Source organism: Sinocyclocheilus anshuiensis, unplaced genomic scaffold (assembly GCF_001515605.1).
Source record: "Sinocyclocheilus anshuiensis isolate Anshui unplaced genomic scaffold, SAMN03320099.WGS_v1.1 scaffold277, whole genome shotgun sequence".
In the NCBI taxonomy this organism is placed as follows: domain Eukaryota; kingdom Metazoa; phylum Chordata; class Actinopteri; order Cypriniformes; family Cyprinidae; genus Sinocyclocheilus; species Sinocyclocheilus anshuiensis.
In genome coordinates this window covers 888,992-894,383 of record NW_015536463.1, presented here as the reverse complement: position 1 = coordinate 894,383, position 5,392 = coordinate 888,992, and the positions used below count along the sequence as shown (strand labels likewise).

At 37.6% G+C, this 5,392-nt stretch overlaps 1 long non-coding RNA gene across 1 annotated transcript; it reads right to left on the bottom strand.

The window, feature by feature from the left end:
- Positions 1-1,720: 1,720 nt before the first annotated feature.
- Positions 1,721-2,375, bottom strand: LOC107685203 (uncharacterized). Its single transcript, XR_001633932.1, has 3 exons — positions 2,168-2,375; positions 1,837-1,936; positions 1,721-1,755 (listed from the first exon to the last, which is right to left on the bottom strand). It is a non-coding gene; the product is annotated as an uncharacterized LOC107685203 (long non-coding RNA).
- Between the last annotated feature and the right edge of the window lie 3,017 nt (positions 2,376-5,392).

The window sequence follows — 5,392 nt, the reverse complement described above, 5'->3', positions numbered from 1 at the left end:
GGCTTGGAGAGACTTTAAAAACATTAAAAATCTTACGGTTCAAAAACTTTTGACAAGGTAGTGTACTTGCCTTAGCTAACAACACAGTTGACTTACCCTTCCAGTGATGACATAGCAGGTTAAATATTCATCAAAAAATTAGATTGCCTCCATTTGTACCCCTCAGGCTTTTGTAGGCTTTTAAAGAGTCTCCGGAACCATTAAGGGTAACAGAGACTACATGCTTCTGTGAACCTTCAATGCTGCAGAAATTTCTCTGTACACTTCCCCAGATCTGTGCTTATATACAATCCTGTCTCGGAGGTTGACAGACAATTCCTTGGACTTCATGGCTTGGTTTGTGCTCTGACATGCACTGTTAACTGTGGGACCTTATATAGACAGGTGTGTGCCTTTCCGAACCATGTCCAATCAACTGAATTTACCACAGGTGGTTGTAGAAATATCTCAAGGATGATCAGTGGAAACAGGATGCAACTGAGCTCAATTTTGAGTGTCATGGCAAAGGCTGTGAATACTTATGTACATGTGATTTTTGTTTATTTTTAATAAATTTGCAAAGATTTCAAACAAACTTCTTTCACGTTGTCATTATGGGGTATTGTTTGTAGAATTTTGAGAAAAATAATGAATTTAATCCATTATGGAATAAGGCTGTAACATAACAAATTGAGGAAAAAGCGATGTGCTGTGAATACTTTCCGGATGCACTGTATGTGACGTAGCCACACTCACTTGCTAGTCCGTCTCATTCTAGGATTTATTGTCTAGGAGGACTCTAGCCTACAAGACTCTGAAGGACTGAACTAGGAAGGACGGAGCCTCGGTAAGATGTGGCATTCCGTTTGAGAAGCACCTGAAGTGTGCCATTTGGGACAGGGCCTAGATGGGCTGAATAAGAACGCCAATTGCTATCCTCAAAACCTCAACAACAACAGAAAAAAATGTATGTAATAGATTTTTATTGGAAACAAGGCATTGTCCTGTTTTGGAAAATATGACATATCCTACTTATCAACCGCTTTTAACCTTTCTTTGAAGCAAATAAAACACCTGAAAAATGATCAGTGAATGAGCTGTGTACCAATGACTCAGAAAATACTATTAAACTATAAGAACTTGGCATGTTTTTTATTCAATTTGCAAATATCTAATTTAGTTAAGATGTTATGATGTTTGTTATATTATAGCAAATTTGTAACAGTTCACTAGTTCTACAATTTGCATTATTGCATATTTTGCAGCAAACATGATTCTAGAACAGATAGTATCTATAATGATTCTCAGAGTAAACTGTAAAAGGTTATAACCTGAAAGTTAGAATATATATTTTTATCTAATTAAACATTATTTTGTTGATGCAACCTCATGTTAGGCTATCAAGTTAGTTAAGTTGATAAACTAATTAATATTTCTGAGTTTAGAAAAAAACATTTTAAATAAATTCATAAATGGTTAATTAGTTAGTTGTTAGTGTAAATGTTACAGTTGGGGTGGGGCAAGTGGGGCCCCTAAGGATTATAAAGTGTCCAGGGGCCTGTTTCCTAAAACAAGTTTACCAAATAAGACAGGCTTAATTGAGTTAGTCTGACAACATTGATTTGGTTCAAAATAATTCAGACCAACTGAAATAAGCCTGGCTTGTTTGTTAAACTTGTTTTATGAAACATCCCCCAGCAGAGGACAGCAGAATAGAGTTATTGTGAATCTGGATGACTTACTCGCTGTGATTGTGCTGACCAAAGAAGTTGATTCCTAGAAAACAAAGTTTAGTTTTTAGCCTGCGTTAAGTCAGTCGGCTATTAGCCGTGCGTGTTACTCAATTTAAATACTCACCTGAGGAACTGAGGCATCTGATGGCGGAAGACTCAGTCATTTTCACTGTTTTTTGACCAATCTTGAGCTCGTGTTTGTTTGTTCAGAACCCGCTGTCTCACTGAGGCAAATATAAGAACATAATATGAGTGAACAAACATAGGCTATTATTTTTATTATCATATTCACGCAAACAAATGATATCAGTTTCGTTTCTTGGACTCCTCCCACGGTAACTCCACAACATATTTATGCGTAGACATAGCTTATTATGACACCTAATAATATTAAAGCAGCACTTTTACATGATATGTTACAGTGATTCAGATCAGAGTTTTATAGGCAACTTTACCTTCCTTTGATTTGAATCGAACAGTTGCTGTCTGTCCGCCAGAAACACTATATTCCACCTCACAGTCGCCTCCATCGGATTTCTTACTCTGGAAGTAGATGATTAGTTTGTTTTTTTAATTTGGGAGTGTGGGGGTCCCACAGGACCTCCACACAGAGAGGGTATGGGAACTCATAAGTAGCCATGTCCGCCTGTCGTGTGACTGAGGTGTTTGTCGAAGTCAAAGGCTTAAAACTTTCACTTTGCATGGCCATGCGTCAGGCGGGGTTTTTCACAACAACGTAAAAAACAGTTTTAGCTTCAAGCAAAAACCCGTTTAGTATAGTCTCCTCGTTTCGACACGCTGAAACTATCGCTGTTTTTGTTGAGAAAAAAAAAAGAGTATTGCAATAAAGGATATAAAAGGCGAGTGAACAGATATTTGTAGGTTATTGAGTAGGCTATATCGATCTCTGTGCGCATTTAATGCATATAAGGTCGCAGTCGCACAACTCTTTCGCTTTCGATTTTAATTCAAATAATTTTTTGTGCAATTTTGACAGTCATTCAGGTGCCTATCTTGACACTGTTTTGTCTGTTTGTCAAAACCAAGGTAAGATGTATCTGAAATTTCAAAAACAAGTATAGCTACTTAAGTTACGTTACTAGGGAACTCTGTTTCCGGGTCTAGCGATCAGGATTTGTTGCAGTTTCGTAGATGACATATTTTATCATTAGAAACATGGATATTCATTGTGTAAAAACACGATGTTTATGCTTTAAAGCAACACATAAGCACGATTTTGTGCCTCTTTTTGATGATACCAAAAGGCATTGCTCACTTACAGACTGGACAAGACGTTGTGCAGATTACCAAAAGGGGGAAAAACTTTAAGACATTAATAGGAATTTCAAGAAAATAATTCAGTGTGATGTCTTTGAATTGTCCAGTAAGACTTTATTCCAATATGAATAGGGATCTGATAAACATTACACAACATTTAATAAAAATGAAATCAAGATTTAAAAGCCAGTTCCACTTTATCAAGTAGCATATAGTTTGATTCTTAAAGGAGGCTTATTTAATACTATTAGTATCCTTTAGCATTACTTTCTAACTTACAAATTTAGAATCATTTTAAACATTCTAATAGGATATTTTGACTAATGAATCTGTGGTCAAATATTTTAGAAAAGTGAAAAAAATTGACGTGACATGTGGCCAAGTATGGTGACCCATACTCGGAATTAGTGCTCTGCATTTAACCCATCCAAGTGCACATACACAGTAGTGAACACACACACACACTCCGTGAACACACACCCGGAGCAGTGGGCAGCCAATGCTGCGGTGCCCGGGGAGCATTTGGGGGTTCGGTGCCTTTAAAGGTAAAGAAATATAGCTTGATTCAAATTTAGATTCAGACAATTTTTCATTTCAATCTGTTCCATACAGTATGTCATGATAAAATATTTCACATAAGATCTTTTTTTTTTTTCAGAAGGAAGCTGATGCCAACAGGTGACTAGCATGTCACATCACCTTGAATTCGCCAGACACATGAAGCCTAAATGACAGAAAAGAGTAATCTTGCTTGTTACAAGGCCAAAGTGTCTCAAAACACAAAGTCACATAAATGTATACTTCCTATTGAATGTTATTGCTGTTGTCTGACCCAATTTATGAGTCAGTGGCTGATCAAATCGGATCAGATTCTGGACCAAATACTCTAAACAAGTACACATGTTCACATTTAATTCACGTTTAGACCACTAGACTGTCATGCTTTTGAGAACATGATTGTGCTAATGCACAAAGAATAAACATTTTGATATCAATCTTGTCTAGACCTGACATGTCCATCATATAAAAATATCCAGTAAAGGATTAGGGATCCTCACACCTTTCTGTGCCACAGATAACTGCACTGTGAGAATCACAGATGATAAAAACCTAATTGACATCACTTTTATAAATTAAAGGGGTGGTTGATTGAAATTTCCCTTTTTTAATATTAGTTGGTGTGTAATGTTGCTGTTTGAGCATAATATCTGCAAAGTTACGACACTGAAAGTTCAATGCAAATGGAGATATTGTCTTTTAAATTTATGGCAGTTTAATGCCTACAAAAAGGCTCGTAGGGACTATAACAAGCTACTTCCCGGGTTTGTGACATCACAAACCCAGAAACTGATATAACCCCGCCCCCGGGAACATGCAATGAAGGGGGCTAGGCCATGTTGCGCTCCTTTAGAGAAGAGGAAGAGTTGTTGCCATACTGTCAAAACTAGGGGTGCACGAAAAAATCTATTCATATATGAATCGTGATTTTGTCTTAAGTTCTAACGATTCTAATGGATTCACAAGATTCAAAATCAATGTTCTAAAGCAGCGTTTCTTAATACTGTTCCTCGTGTCCCCTGCTCTGCTCTGCATCTCTCTCTCTCTCTCACACACACACACACACCTGATCGTCAGCTCCAATAAACTGTGTTCCAATTATACACTTTATGTGTATAGACAGACAGTTCTAACGATTCTAATGGATTCACAAGTTTCACAATCGATGTTCTAAAGCAGCGGTTCTTCATCCTGTTCCTCGCGTCCCCTGCTCTGCATCTCTCTCTCTCTCACCTGATCATCAGCTCGTCAGCTCCAATAAACTGTGTTCCAATTATACACTTTATGTGTATAGACAGACAGATCTTTTTTCACATAGCTATGAGAAGCGTTAAACATAGACGTGCACGCGGTTGCCGTGCTGTATTAAAGCTTTTATCAGGATAAAACCGTATATATTAGAAGCTAACATAAGCAGTAGCATTTACAAATAACAGCATATCTAAAAGTATGAGACAACAACAAACAAAAAACATACCATTAAGAGCCGTGTGCTTACACAGGTTCTGCGCGATCCTCTTCACTAACATCCTCTGCGTCTCAATCGGGCTCAAATGGATAAGCGATACTGATGACGCCATTGTTTATAATACAACCAGAGCACATGCCACTGAGGTGAGGGGCGTGACATTTAGACATGCACTGGCGGTTTAGCGAATCACAACACACTGGACTAGCTAACCAATCAGAGCCCATTGCATATTTCTGAGGGAGGGGCTTGATAAAAACAGGAACTCATTGGAGCGTTCAAAGGAGAAGGGACAGAGCGGTGTAGAATAAAGGTAAATAATGTGAAAAATAATGTTAATGCTTCGTTAAAAAAAAAAAAAACACACGTTAGACTG